Source organism: Panthera onca, chromosome D1 (assembly GCF_046562875.1).
Source record: "Panthera onca isolate mPanOnc1 chromosome D1, mPanOnc1 haplotype 2, whole genome shotgun sequence".
NCBI lineage: Eukaryota > Metazoa > Chordata > Mammalia > Carnivora > Felidae > Panthera > Panthera onca.
Genome location: NC_138348.1, coordinates 51,520,365 through 51,536,801, shown reverse-complemented (window position 1 = coordinate 51,536,801; position 16,437 = coordinate 51,520,365). Strand labels below are relative to the sequence as shown.

The following is a 16,437-nucleotide window of genomic DNA, read 5'->3' as shown; positions in this document are numbered from 1 at the left end:
TTATGTTCATTGCAGCAAAATATGGAAATGACCAAGTCTCCAGTGATGGATGGATGGATAAAGAATGTCTGGTATATACATAATAGAATATTATTCAGCTATAAAAAAGAAGGAAATCCTGCCATATGCAGCAACATGGATGGACCCTGAGGGCATTAGGTTAAATGAATTAAGATAGAGAAAGACAGGTATTTATGATCTCACTTATATGTGGAAATTAAAAAACAAAGAACTGAACTCATAGATACAAAGAACAGATTGGTGGTTGCCAAAGGTGGGGGTGGGGTGGGGGATGGACAAAAGGGTGAAGGGGGCCAAGAGATACAATCTTCCAGTTATAAAATGAATGAGTCCTGGGTATGCAAAGTATGTATGATATGGTGATATATATATATATATATATATATATATATATATATATATATATATATATATATATAGTTGATATATATATCAACTATATAGATATATAGTTGATAATGCTGTATTATATATTTGAAAGTTGTTAAGAGAGTATACCTTAAAAGTTTTCATTGCAAGAAAAAAATTATAACTATATATGGTGATGCAATGTTAAGTAGACTTATGGTTGTGATCATGTTTTAATACATACATATATTGAATCATATGCAACTGATACTAATATAATGTTATATGTCAATTATATCTCAATTTTTTAAATCTGGGAGTGTGATACTTTTAGCTTTTTTTTTCCTTAATATTGCTTTGATTACTTGGCGTCTGTTTGTGGTTCCATACAAATTTTAGGATTTTTTTTGGTTCTAGTTCTGTGACAAATACTTGTGGTATTTTGAAAGAGATGTCATTGAATCTGTAGGTTGCTTTGGGTGGTATGAACATTTTAACAACATTAATTCTTTCAATCTGTGAGCATGGTATGTATTTCCATTTGTGTTGTCTTCGATTTCTTTAATCAATGTCTTAGGTATTTTTCAGAGTAGATATTTTACCTCTTTGGATAATTTATTTCTAAGTACTGTATTTTATTCTTTTTGATACAATTGTAAATGGGACTGTTTTCTTAATTTCCCTCTCTGCTCTTTCGGTAGTTGTATTACAGCAGATTTCTCTATGTTGATTTTGTTTTCTACAACTTCATTGAATTCATTTATTGGTTCTAATAGTTTTTTGGCGGAGCCTTTAGGATTTTCTACATATAGTATCATGTCATCTGCAAATAGTGACAGTATTACTTTTTCCTTACTATTTTGGATGCCTTTCATTTTTTTCTTCTGATTGCTATGGCTAGGACTTCCAGTACTATAATGAATAAATGTGGTGAGTGGACATCCTTGTCTTGTTCCTGATCTAAGGAGAAAGAACTTCCAGCTTTTCATCATTGAGTATGATGTTAAGCTGTGTTTTCTTATATATGGCCTTTATTGTGTTTTTGAGATATGTTCTCTCTATACCCACTTTGTTCAGAATTTTTCTCATGAATAGATGCTGAATTTTATCAAGTGCTTTTTCTGCATCTATTGAGAGGATCATATGATTTTTATTCTTCATTTTGTTAATGTGGAGTATCACACTGATTGATTTGTGTATATTGAGCCATGCTTGCATTTCTGGAATAAATCCCACTTGATTGTGGTGAACTATTTCTTTAATGTATTGTTGAATTTGGTTTGCTAATGTTTAAAAAAATTTTTTTTAATGTTTATTTGTTTTTGAGAGAGAGACAGACAGACAGACAAAACGTGAATGGGGAAGGAGTAGAGAGAGAGGGAGACACAGAATCCAAAGCAGGCTCCAGGCTCTAAGCTGTCAGCACAGAGCCCAACGTGGGGCTTGAACCCACGAACTATGAGATTGTGACCTAAGCTGAAGTCAGACACTTAACTGACTGAGCCACGCAGGCACCCCGGTTTGCTAATATTTTGTTGAGGATTTTTGCATCCATGTTCATCAGGGATAATGGTCTGTAATTTTCTTTCTTTCTTTCTTTCTTTCTTTCTTTCTTTCTTTCTTTCTTTCTTTTTCTTTCTTTCTTTCTTTCTTTCTTTCTTTCTTTCTTTCTTTCTTTTTCTTTCTTTCTCTCTCTCTCTCTCTTTCTTTCTTTCTTTCTTTCTTTCTTTCTTTCTTTCTTTTTCATTTTTCCTTCCTTCCTTCCTTCCTTCCTTCCTTCCTTCCTTCCTTCCTTCCATAATGCTTTTGTTTTTCTTGGCATCAAGGTCATGGTGGCCTCATAGAATAAATTTTGTAGCATTCCTTTCTCTTCTATTTTAGAATAGTTTTGAGAAAGGTTATGTATTAACTCTTCTTTTTTTTTTTTTTTTTGTATTAACTCTTCTTTACATGTTTGGTAGAGTTCACCTGTGAAACCATCTGATCCTGACTTTAGTTTGTGCTGACATTTGTTTGTTTGTTTGTTTTATTTGTTTATTATCAGTTCAGATTTGCTACTAGTAATGGGTCTGTTCATATTTTCTGTTTCTTCCTGGTTCAGTCTTGGAAGATGTATGTTTCCCTGAATTTATTTTTTCTAGATTATCCAATTTGTTGTTATATACTTTTTCATAGTAATCTCTTACAATTTTTTGTATTTATATGGTGTTCGTTGTAACGTCTCCTTTTTTATTTCTGATACTGTTTATTTGAGTTCTCTTTATTTCTTGATTAGTCTGGCTAAAGGTTTATACATTTTGTTTATCTTTCAAAGAATCAGTTCTTGGTTTATCTTTTCAAAGAATTAACTCTTGAAAAATCAGCTTTTGATCTTTTCTAATTTTTTAAAAAATTTCTCATTTATTTCCTCTCTAACCTTTGTTATTTCCTTCCTTCTACTAAATTTAGGCTTTGTTTGTCATTCTTTTTTAGTTCCTCTATGTGAATGGATAGATTGAGTTTTTCTTCATTTCTTGAAGTGGGCCTTTATTGCTATAAACTTTCCTCTTACAACTGCTTTTGCTGTATCCCAAAGATTTTGAATGATAGTGTTTTCATTTTCATTTGTCTCCAACAATTTTATAAATTTTCTCTTTGATTTCTACATTAATCCATTGATTGTGTAGTAACAGGTTATTTAGCCTCCACTTTATGTTTCTTCTAGGTTTTTTCATTGTAATTGATTTTTAGTTTCAAACCACTGTGTTTAGAACAGATGTTTGATATGATTTTAATTTTAAATTTATTGAGACTTGTGACATATTATGTGATCTATTTTGGAAAACATTCCATGTGCACTTGAAAAGAATGTGCATTCTGCTGTTTTTGGGTGGAATGTTCTCTATGTATCTGTTAAGTCCATCTGGTATAAGGTGTTGTTCAAGGCCACTATATATTTTTTTTTTTTTTACTGATTTTATATCTGGATGATCTATCCCCTGTTATGTAAGTGGTTGTTAAATGCCCCTACTATTACTGTGTTATTGTAGATTTCTCTCTTTATGATTGTTAACATTTGCTTTATATATTTAGGTACTCCTATGTTGGGTATATAGATATTTATAATTGTTGTATCCCTTTGTTGGATTGATCCCTTTATCATATGTAGTTACCTTTTTTTGTCTCTTGTTATGGTCTTTGTTTTAATGTGTATGTAATCTGACTATTGCCACCCCACCTTTTTCATTTCCATTTGCATGGAATGCCTTTTTCCATCCCTGTATGTATCTTTAGGTCTGAAATGAGTCTTTAAGCAACATTAGATACATCTTATTTTTTATCCATTTGCTACCCTATATATTTTAATGGGAGCATTTAGTCCATTTATATTTAAAGTAATTTTTTTAAAAGTAGGCTTCACATCCAGCATGGAGCCCAATACAGGACTTGAACTCATGACCCTGAGATCAAGACCTGAGCTGAGATTGGGGTGCCTGGGTAGCTCAGTTGGTTGAGTGACCAACTTCAGCTCAAGTCATGATCTTGCAGCTTGTGAGTTCAAGCCCCACATCGGGCTCTGCGCTGACCGCTCTGACCCTGGAGCCCATTTTAGATTCTGTATCTCCCTCTCTCTCTACCCCTCCCCCACTCATGCTCTGTCTCTCTTTTCTTCAAAAATAAATAAACACTAAAAAAAAAAAAAAAAACCTGAGCTGAAATCAAGGGTCAGATGTTCGACTGGGCGACCCAGGAGCCTCCTCTTCAATTTTCTTTCACCCCCTGGCCCTCCTGGAGTTGGTCCCCACTATTTTTCAAAGTCAGTTGTTATGGGGACACACCTTCCAAGTGGGGGTCTCCAGGGCTGGGGTGCCGGTATGGGATTTTCTCACCTTGCTCCTCCATGCTTATGATATTGCTCCTGTTTGCGGGTAGTCCCACTCAGAGTATGGTTCCTGATTGCATCTCTATCCCAAAGAAGGCCAAAGTGGCCTTCTCTCTATGCCTAGCTATGGAAGATCTGTTCGCCAGTCTTCAGATCATTTTCAGAGTGAGTTGCAATACAATAGTTGTTGCCTGTTGTGTCTTTAGGAGGAGATGAACCCAGGATTCTCCTAGTTGGCTATCTTTTCTGTCTTCCTTTCCCAGTTATCATCTTAAGGTGTATGCCACAGAAATAACCAGGTTTCCTTTTCAATTGCATTATAATGAACTCTCATCAGATCTTTAACCATAGCCATTTATTTTTCTTTTTAAGTTTATTTATTTATTTTGAGAGAGAGAGAGAGAGAGAGCACAGGAGGGGTGGAGAGAGAGGGAGAGAGAGAGAATCCCAAGCAGGCTCTGCACCGCAGGGCTTGAACCCATGAACTGTTGGACACTCATCTGACTGAGCCACCCAGGCATCCCTAACCATAGCCATTCTTAATCTTTTGTCATTTACAGACACTTACTGTTTTATTCTAATGCTTTGCAACATGTTCCTGTAAAAGCGGTTCATCTTCAAGGAGACTAATGGAAACGACTCTAACAAGTACAGGTCTCTGAAACCTTTCAGATCATACCAGTAAATTGGGTGTGAATTTGTAGAGCTCTAATGCAGAAACTAATGACTTATGAAACTGCTAACAAAAGATCAAGATCAATAAGAATTAATTACATGGAACTGAAGAACTGATGAGGATAGTTACAACTTTATATGATTTTTTTTTTTTTTTTGGTTGGAAACATTGGTTCTTTGTGTTTTGTTTTCCCAGATTTAAGGAAACCCTTTTCTCTTTTCTCCCAAGCTACCAGCAGTTTGGTAAAATATACCTTTGTGAACAAAGGTGAAACATTTATCTTTTTCTCTCTTTCTGATACCTTCAGAATTTAGAAGCTTTCAATATGGTGTTAAGTATACTCTTAAGTATTCTTATTTCATGGCAATATAGTTATGCTTAAGTTTAATAAGAATCTATTGTCCTTCAAACTGATGTTTATCAGAGGGGAAGTGGGTAGGAGGATGAGTAAAAGAGGTGATGGGGATTAAAGAATACACTTAACATGATGAGCACTGAGTAATATATAGAATTGTTGAATAACTATATCATACACTTGAAGCTAATATAACACTGTGTGTAAACTACACTGGAATTAAAATCTAAAACTTTAAAAAAAAAAGAATCTGTTCTTCTTATAACAGGACACAATTGGAAACATTAGTTATATTACCAAGGCTTTGATTGGAATGTCATCTTTGGGAGAGATGTAATACTCAGATATGTAATAGACCCAGATATGACCACACAGCTTTAAGGAACTAAGGTTGACTTTATGGAACCAGTAAACATTGGCCTAGTACCTGCTTACATGGTTCCCAGAAGCTTTAGCAGGTAAGTAAGGAAATTCGCTTCCTGGCAGTCCCAGGAACCTCAGGTTATTTAAGATAGTTTGACAAGAGAGGAATTCACCCAAATCTATAGGTATTACAGGTAAAGTCTAATGGCTAGCACTTGGCTTGGCTTCCTAGCCTTGAGAGGCTTTTAAAAGTCTAGTCTGAGATTCTTTATGAAAAGTTCTAGCAAAGCAGACCTAGAAGATCCTATATGGTTAATTACTATTCTTGCTGCATTTACGTAAGTAATCAGGTTAACTTAATGAGACTAGACTTATTGTGCAAACAAATTAGTTTTACTTTGGTTATTTCTGATAGAAACAGGGGTGCCTGGAGAGAGAGAAATTACGTTTTAGCAAAAACCATAGTGCACCCTGGTGGGTATCAGATTCTAGTTCTGTTAGTTGTCTTTGAGGTTCTGTTTTCTACCTGTAAACTGGACTGGACTCTGAATTCTTTTAGTTTCCTTCAATATTTGGCTACAGCTCTCTAAACTAACATTTCCAATTTTCTCTCACATTCCTGCCTTGGAATCATTGAGAAACTACCCTTTTCTAGAGGCTCTGCAAGGTTAAGTTGGACAACTTGATATAAACTTCTAAGAAATCACCCCAACCACTCATGTATAGGTAATTCCATTCTGGTTGCTGTGTGGGCCATTCAGAAAGACCATCAGAGACCTTCAAATTATAAACCAGGAAAACCTGGCAGACTGCCACAGCCTGCCCTCACTCCATTTGAAGATGTTTTGAGCCTGACATCTAGAAATGTTCTTCACTGGCTGCCTTCACACCTCAGAAACTGGAATTATAGTCGATTCCAATCAACCATTGTTTCCGTTTTGTTTCCACAGAAATGCCTCATTAAATATTGGATTGCTTATACAATATAAGCCTAATTTTGGGAGCCTACTGTCTCCTGAAATGGGTTTAATGAAAGTGATCCATTGTCAGAACTAAGAGACTGGTTCAGGGAAATGGAGCAATCTACCAACTCAATTTCTGGACTGTGAGATTTCTTGGGGAAGTTTCAAAGGCACGACTGAAGGGGAGTAGAATATGCCACCCCAAAATGTGCCACTTTGGCATGTGGATTGTTTTGAGCTGAAGGCAATTAAGAACGAGTAGATTCCAGAAAAAGCCTTTTACCTGTTTCTTAATTGCTTAGAGAATTTAAATAGGGGATTTGTCCCAGAAAGAGAGCTATTATCAGAAATAACTTTTTATATCAGAAAGACTTATCTGCATTGCATGGCAAGCATTGTTTACCAAACATTTGTTGTCATATTCCTGTGAGTTGTCTTCCTTCCCTTTGAAACCCTAGGCCCCTAATTCCTTCTCATTAGCTCAATAGCTTTAATTTCCTGATTGCTTTGAGTCTTCATGTCTTTGTGGAACTCCTGTATATACATAATTAAATTTGGTTTTCCTCTGTTAATCTGTCTTGTGTCAATTTTAAATTTTTTTTTTTTTCAACATTTATTTATTTTTTGGGACAGAGAGAGACAGAGCATGAACGGGGGAGGGGCAGAGAGAGAGGGAGACACAGAATCGGAAACAGGCTCCAGGCTCTGAGCCATCAGCCCAGAGCCTGACGCGGGGCTCGAACTCACGGACCGCGAGATCGTGACCTGGCTGAAGTTGGACGCCCAACCGACTGCGCCACCCAGGCGCCCCTGTCTTGTGTCAATTTAATTATTAGACCAGCCAACAAATCTAAAACTGGAAGGAAAGAAGAGAAAATTTTCCCTCCCCTACATCGTTATTTACATGAACCCTTCCCCATCTTCTCTGCCCAGGACTCTATGCTCCTGACCCAGTTCAAGGTTCTCCTTATTTGTGAAGACTTCCGTTATACTTCTAGGTTGAGTTAATACCTAGGCTGAGTTTACAATAGCATCTGATGCTTACATGAATCATAATAACAATATTAAATTTTTTCTGAGTCCTTCTGGAAATGTGTTCTGGTAAAGGCTTACTGCAAAGAACCACTCTTCTCTGTATGACTTAGTTAAGACTCATGGATGGAGGTCTCCCTTTTTAACTTACTAATAATGAGGACAGACATGGACCCTTTAAATTCCCATTTTTGTCTCATAAAAGGTTAGCTGAGATGTTTGTCCACACTGATCAATCTAAGTAAATTGTTTGTAATTTAACTAAACATTAGTTAAGCTTCTCTCCTTTCTCCAGGGCTCTGAACTTTGATCAACTCTTATCTTGACTCAGCACACAACTACTTAATCAGGAAAAAACATTACTGGATTATTCCACTCCCTCTATAGCCTGTTCTTTCTAGCCTTGTTGACATTTCCCCATAGAAGAAAATTCCTTTCTGCCTGACCTTTGAGATTCTTGCACCTCTGTGGTTAGATTGTTTTCCTTATTGCAAGTTTCCTTCTCCTTATTGCAATAATACTTTCAAACAGTATTTTTTTAACCTAAGTTCCTTTTTTTGTGTAGATAATATTCTGCCTCTGTAGCTGCTTATCAGAACAGTGACAACGCCAGATTCATATTTGTGTTCTTAGTATGTGTTAGTATGTTCTTAGTAGGTTCCTTCCTTGAGTCTGGTAGGATGGTGATTAACCTCCAGCCCAGACTCTGTCTCCCTCTGTGTCAGGGGGCCTGAATTTATGAAAAACTGTTTCACTTTTCTTTTTGTTGGTTGTTTTGCTTAAAAAAAATCAGTGGAATGCAACAAAAGTAGTTCTGAAAGGCAAGTTTACAGTAATAAATGAATATATTAAGACATTATTATAAATATCTCAAATAAACACCTAACATTACACCTCAAGGAACTAGAAAAAGAGAAGCAAATTAAGCCCAAATTTAGCAGAAGGAAGGAAATAATAAAAATCAGTGGAAGTAAATGAAATAGATACCAGAAAATAATAGAAAAGATGAATGAAACTAAAAACTGCTTCTTCAAAAAGATAAAATTGGCAAACCTTCAACTAGACTAAGAACAAAAGAAGACCCAAATAAATAAAGTTAGAAATGAAAGAGGAGACATTACAATTGATACTATAGAAATATAGAGAATAATTAGACTCCTGTGAAAATTACATACCAACAAATTACATAACCTAGAAGAAATGAATACATTTCTAGAAACACACAACCTACCAAGACTGAATCAGGAAGAAATAGAAAATTAAAAAAAATTTAATGTTTATTCATCTCTGAAAAAGAGAAACAGAACACGAGTTGGGGAGGGGCAGAGAGAGAGGGAGACACAGAATCTGAAGCAATCTCCAGGCTCTGAGCTGTCAGCACAGAGCCTGATGTGGGGTTCGAACCCATGAACCCTGAGATCCTGACCTGAGCCAAAGTCAGACACCTAACCGACTGAACCACCCAGGCACCCCAGAAATGGAAAATTTGAAAAGACCCATCCATACCAGTCAAGAGATTGAGATAGTAATCAAAAAAACCCTCCCCACACTAAAACTCCTGGACCAGTTTCCCTAGAGCATTCTGAACATTTCTAGAATTGACACCACTTCTCAAACTCTTTCAAAATATTGAGGAAGAGGGAACACTTCTGAACTTATTCTACAAAACCAACATTACCTTGATACCAAAACCAGATGAGCATATCACAAGGAAACTATAGACCAGTATTTCTGATATAGATGAAAAAATTCTCAATAAAATATTAGGGAACCAAACTTAACACATTAAAAGGATTATACACCATGAACAAGTGGGACTTATCCCTGGGATGTGAGGATGGTCCAACATATGTAAATCATTAATCACATCAATAACTAATCACATTTTCACATCAATAAAATGAGAAGCAAAAATCTCACATTTATGTGACTCACATTTATCTCAATAGATGCAGAAAAGCATTTGATAAAATACAATATCTTTTCATAGTAAAAATCCTTAACAGATTGGGTATCAAAGTAACATACCTCAACATAATAAAAGCCATATGCAATAAATCCACTGCTAACATAATCAATGGAAAAGAATTGCAATGTTTTTTTCAGCTCTGGAGACAAGATTGCCTACTCTCAGTACTCCTATTCAATATAGTACTAGAATTCCTAGCTACAGCAGTTGGGCAAAACAAGGAATAAAAGGCATCCAAATCAAGAAGGAGGAAGTGACATAGTTGCTGTTTGGTGATAATATGATCTTGTATGTAGAAATCCCAGTGAGTCAATTGAAAAGGTATTGGAACTAATGATTGATTTTAGTTAAGTGGCAGGTTACAAAATCAGTTTACAGAAATCAGTGGTATTCCTTTGCACTAATGATTAAGCATTAGGAAAAGAAATAGTTTCAGGGGAGTTAAGAAGGCAGTGTAGTAGGAGGATCCTTGGCTTGTCTTGTCCCTTGAACACAGCTAGATAATTATCAAATCATTCTGAATATCCAAGAAATCAACCTGAGGATTGACAGAACAAACTCCATAACTAGAGGGAGAGAAGAGGCAACACTGAGGAAGGTAGGAAGTGCAGAGATATGACTTGGGGGAGACATGGATTGTGGGTACTGCAGAGGGGAACGAGCCCTGATTGCAGAGAGACCAGAGAGAGTGGGGTGCACAGAGATATGCCCAAGAAAACTTCCCCAAAGCCATTGGCTGGAAAAACGAGAGGAGCTGATTTTTGTACTTTTGCAACCAGTGGGGCTCAAAGACTGGAGCTTTAGAGGTTGGCATGCGTGACTGGAAGAGAGACCTGAGGGCATTGCCCTACTCCTGGAGAGAAGGCAGGCAAGCAACCTCGGGGGTAGATGATGCAATCTGAGGATCACCTAAGGCACACCAGGAGAGACTGTTGGATCTTCTTGGAGCACATCTGTGAGAGGTGGCATTTGCAGAGATGCCACTTTAAGGAAAACAGAGCCAGTGAGCACCATTTCCCTTCCCTACCTTCAGCATAGGAGCAGAGATGCCTGCTGAGGGTGGTTAACCCAGACACTGGCTCCTTAGATGGTTTTGCTCCAAATCCTACACCTTTGCGCTCAGGTGCAGCTGTTGTTCTTGGTCAAAACTGCCTATGTCCCAGCCCAGAGAGACACTCCCCCAGAAGACCAAGGCAGGCCCCCACCACAGCACATTCCTAAAGTTTAGAGTTTTAAAAGTCAGAAGGCTTGGCTTAGGATAGAGCCCAAAGTACACTGTGCTGGTCCAGGCAGTCAAGAAACCTGGAGACAGCATGAAACATGATTTGAGGAACATTAGGGGACACATGAGGGGAAATTATTCACTCTTCTGGAAGTTCTTTGAGAGAAGATAGCACAGAGACCCCTCTTTGGGGACAAAGGAGCTGACTGGCACCATGTCCCTCCCCACCCCCAGCATAAATAAACTTCAATAACAGCACAGCCACCACTGACTGCCTAACTTGCTTACAACATGTCCCTTCACCCTGCACCCTGCTGGCTCTGCCTTTCTTGGGCAAGTGTGCCTAACACCGGTGCAATGGGCCCCTTCTGCAGAGTCAGCAGAAACCCCCGCCTGCACCCCGTTCTGCAAGGCTTCAGTTATAGTGGAAGTGGCATCAGATGTCATTTAATAAGCTAACCAGAGCATGCCTAGTTAAAACTCACCACACTCTGGCTAAGGTCCAAACACTGCCCATTGCAAGCAAGGTAAGCCTCTTAGAAATGACTGATTTGAGGTATAAAGCATGTACGTGCAGGGATCAGATTGTGTACAGTAGAAAAAAATAGGGCTTTTACACTAAAATCTCTAGGGTAATAACCTTCTACATTGACCTCATTTTGTAACAATGGACCCTGGCCGATACTTCTCTGCCCTTTGCTGACTCTGCTTCCATCCCCTTGTACTTTTCCCATTGCCACAGGCAGAAGCCTACATGGAAACCTGGTATTTTGATTTTGAAAATCTCTGGATCTAGAAACTGAGATGAATATGACAGCTTTTGAGGACTTTTGTTACCAAAAGACCCAATACTTTGCTCTATCATCTCTGTCACAGTGTACATACTTTACCCTGATCTCATGCAGAAGGTAAAGTGGCCAACTGGTAATTTTCTTCTTGAGTTCAAGGTAGGAAGAAAAAAAAAACATTATTTGTGCAACTTTACCTACTCCAAGCCTAGGTGAACATGCCTTATTTTTCCTACTTTCATGCTTTATGGTTCCTGGTTGTATAAGTGTTTATGTTTGGGAATATAAGTAAAAATATGTATAAAATGTGTGGTAATATGTGCATGGGATATACGCTTATTGATTTCTTAAATAGATATTTATTGAAAATGTTATCTGTGTCAAGAGATGGGGATAAAGTCACTGATAATCTTTGTCTTAAGAATTCATAAACTAGAAAAAAACAGCGACTTGAAAGTAAAGATATATTGTATGACAGAAAATATGTGTTAATAGTGGTAGGTATAAAACCTAGAGAAACAGAGAGATGGAAAATAACAGCTCAGCTTAGTAGACTTCTAGAAAGATTGGGTGAAGAAGTGTCAGAGGAGAATACTGAAGGATGACTAGGAGTTTATCTAGATGTTAAGGCAGAAATGAACTTCGATAGAGGAAATGGCACAGGCAAAGACACAGATTCCTGTACCTTTGGGTATAGCAGAGATATGAATTAGCAGTTAGGATGGAAGGGGAAAGATGGATGGGGAAGGATGGAAGGATGGCCTTTCAGACAGCCGCGGTCAGGTAGAGATGCTGTAGGATTTGATCAGGCATTTGGACTTCAGTCTATAAGCAACGGAGAATCACTGAATTGATTTAATGGGGGAATTGAAAATGATATGATTGTCACTTTCTATAGATTATTCTATTCTATTTTTAAAAATTTATCTTGAGAGACAGAGAGAGAGAGAGAGAGAGAGAGAGAGAGAATGAGAGAGAATGAGAGAGAGAGCATGAGCAGGGGAGGGGCAGAGAAAGAGGAAGAGAGAGAGAATCCCAAACAGCCTCTGCACTGCCAGCACAGAACCCAAACTAATGAACTGTGAGATCATGACCTGGGCCAAAATCAAGAGTTGGGCACTTAACCAATGGAGCCACCCAGGTGCCCCTCTTCTATTCTGTTTTTTGAAAGAGCAATACAGGAGGCAGAGAGATCATAGAAGTATAACAAATAGAAAGTATAGGGTCAGAAAATAGGTTGATGATAACTGGGAATAGAGAGGAGGAGAGAAATTTGAGATCTGAGATACAATCTAGTGACTATTTCACCTGTCTAGTAGGTAGAAAGGAAAGGAAGGGAGAGAAATGTCTCCCCTTTTCAGCCTGAGAGACTGTCTTAGTATTTGTGTCAATATAAGAAAGAAAGGGAGTATTTATGTAGAAAATAAATTACGGAAAAAACAGAGGAGTATAATAGTTTCAATTTTTGTTGTCCTAAATTGAAAGTTAAATGAGAAAATGTGTGTAGAGTGACTGGTTCATATTTGTGCGTTAAGTAATATTTATTTGTTATTATTACAGATAATTAATACTTGTCATATACCAAATAATAACTGTTTATATAAGTTATTACATTTAATTCTTACAGCAAATGGAGAAATTAGATACTAATATCCTCATTTTATAGATGTGGAAACTGAGGTTTGTGTAACTGAAATTACTTACTCAAGAAGATCTATATATTAATTCATAGAACTCAGATTCAAACCAAGTTGTTCTGAAAACTTATACTACCATCATCATCATTATTTCTATTATATATGTAAGGAAATTGTCAGTGAGGTCCTGTAAGATGTTTGATGTGTAAATCAGAACTCTGAAAAAAAAAAAGCCTCAGTTGCTTATGGAGATTTAGAAGTCATCAACAGTTAAATGATAGCCAAAGTCAGAAGAAATGAGGTCATGCAGAGAGTGTAGACTCAGAAAGTGAAGAAGTGAGGGAAATGTCAATATTAAATGATGAGCAGAAGGAAAAAGATGATAAAGGAAAGGATGTCATTAGAGAAAAAAAAGGAATAAGAGAAAGCAAGGGAGAATACATCTTCAAGAGTATCCATAGTTTTAATTATGACTGAGAGATCCAGCAAGATAACCAAAAGCAAAATCAGTAAGTTTGGCCATTGAAAGGTGGTTTTGAATTGTGCAGAACAGATTCATCGAAGAGATGAAAAGCACACTACATGGAGAAGCTTAGAGTGAAGGGTAAGATGATAAATATATTTATTCTTTTATTAGAAAGAAAACCAATAGTATAGGAGATAGGGAAGATAAAGGGAGAAAAGAAGTTTTAATTGTTAGAGAAATAACCAGAGAAGAAGTATGTGAAGTTTTGAGCACAGGGAATACCCTTATTATAGCTAAGACAATTTTTTTTATTTAAAAAAATTTTTTTTAATGTTTATTTATTTTTGAGACAGAGACAGAGCATGAACGTGGGAGGGTCAGAGAGAGAGACACACACACACAGAATCTGAAACAGGCTCCAGGCTCTGAGCGGTCAGCACAGAGCCCGACGCGGGGCTCGAACTCACGGACCGCGAGATCATAACCTGAGCGGAAGTCGGATGCTTAACCGACTGAGCCACCCAGGCGCCCCAATTTTTTTTTAAAGACAACTCTTCCCTGTGAGGAAAGGATAGATTGCTACAGGTTTGTAGGTATGTGTGGTCAGAGAGGTGAGTGGTTTAATTTATTTATGTTGAGGCTTTTAATTTCTCTGTGGTATGGTCGGAAAGACAGAATCCTGAGAGTGATGAGATGGAACCGGGTTGGGTTAGTGTGGGGACTGGGAAAGAATTCTGTTCCCCCAGCTATGGAAGGGGTATTGGAAAGACACAAGGAAATAGTAAAGAAGGGTGCCAAGGTTTGTGGAAACACTGGCTGTAATAAGAAACTTTTGCATTTGTTGTGATTATTCTGTAGTTTAACCTACTGACTGGTATATAAGTGAGACAAAATCAAATATTAACTGACTTTAGGTTCAGGAAATTAGACTTAAAAAAATCAAATGGAGAAGAATTGTGATAAAGAGGAGTGTCAACTTGCCAAAAACTCTAACTAATGAACGAACTAACTAACCAACTAATGAGGATGCAGTTGGGGGTGCCTGCGTGGCTCAGTCAGTTAAGCATTCGACTTCAGCTCAGGTCATGATCTCGTGGTTTGTGAGTTCGAGCCCTGCATCAGGCTCTGTGCTGACAGCTCAGAGCCTGGAGCCTGCTTCAGATTGTGTCTTCCTCTCTCTGCCTCTTCCCCGCTTGCGCTCACTCGCACTCTCTCTCTCTCAAAAATAAATACAAGAAAAAAAGAAATAATAAAATTGATGAACCTCTATCAGACTTATCCCAAAAGAAAAGAGAAAGGAACCAAACAAATAAAAGCACAAATGAGGGAGGAGAAATAACAAACAATACCACAGAAATATAAACAATTATAAGAGAATGTATTAAAAATCGTATGCCCTCATATTGGACAATCTGAAAGGAATGGATTAATTTCCAGACACATATAAACTACCAAAACTGAAACAGGAAGATATAGAAGACTTGAACAGACTGATAACCACCAAAGAAATTAAATCAGTAATTAAAAATCTCCCAAGGAACAGAATTCCAGGACCAGATGGCTTCACAGGGAAATTGTCCCAAACATTTAAAGAAGAGTTAATATCTATTCTTCTTAAGCTGTTCGAAAAAAGAGAATGGGAGGAAAACTATCAAACTCATTCTAGGAAGCCAGCATTATCTTGACAAGGACTCCAGTATAAAAGCGAATTACAGGCCAATATCCCTGATGAACATGGATGCAAAAATTGTCAACAAGTACTAGCAAATCAAATTCAATAGTATATTAAAAGAATCATTCACCACGATCAAGTGGGATTTATTCCTGGGCTCCAAGGTTGTTTAATATTTACAAATCAATTAACATGATACAGTACATTAATAAGAACCATATGATCCTCTCAGTAGATGCAGAAAAAGCATTTCACAAAGTACAACATCCATTCATGATAAAAACCTTCAACAAAGTAGTGGTGGAGGAAAATACCTCAACATAATAAAGGCCTTGTGAAAAAACCACAGCTATTATTATCCTCAGTGAGGAAAAAGTGGAGCTTTTCCTTATGGTTATGAATAAGACAGGGTTGTCCACTCTCACCACTGTTGTTAAACACAGTACTAGAGGTCCTAGCCTCAGTAATTAGACAACAAGAAGTAATAATATTGTATCTAAATTGACAAGGAAAAAGTAAAACTTTCAGTATTTATAGATGATATGATATTTACAGATGATATGATATAGAAAACCCTTAAGACTCCACCAAAAAATACCCACACAAATTCACTAAAGTTTCAGGGTACAAAATCAACGTACAGAAATCGGTTGCATTTCTATACACCAATAATGAAACAGCAGGAAGAGGAATCAAGGAATCATTTCCACTTACAATTGCACCAAAACCTGTAAGATACCTACAAATAAACCTAACCAAAGTGGTAAAAGATCTATACTCTGAAAATTATAAAACACTAATGAAAGAAATTGAAGAGGGGCCTCCTGGGTGGCTCAGTTAGTTAAGTGTCTGGCTCTTGATCTTAGCTCAGGTCTTGATCTCAGGGTCATGAGCTCAAGCCTCACTTTGGACTCCATGCTGAGCATGGAGCCTACTTAAAAAACAAAAAACAACAGCAAACATCAAACAAACAAAAAAGAAATTGAAGAAGACAGAAAGAAATGGAAAAACATTCCAAGCTCATGGATTGGAAGAACAAATACTGGTAAATTGTCTGTACTACC

The 16,437-nt window shown here is 37.2% G+C and overlaps 1 protein-coding gene across 3 annotated transcripts in view; it reads right to left on the bottom strand.

Moving 5' to 3' along the window:
- Positions 1 to 16,437, bottom strand: part of LOC132661391 (interferon-induced very large GTPase 1-like) — a 56,463-nt gene that overhangs the window by 26,394 nt on the left and 13,632 nt on the right. The gene's annotated exons all lie outside the window — the stretch shown is intronic.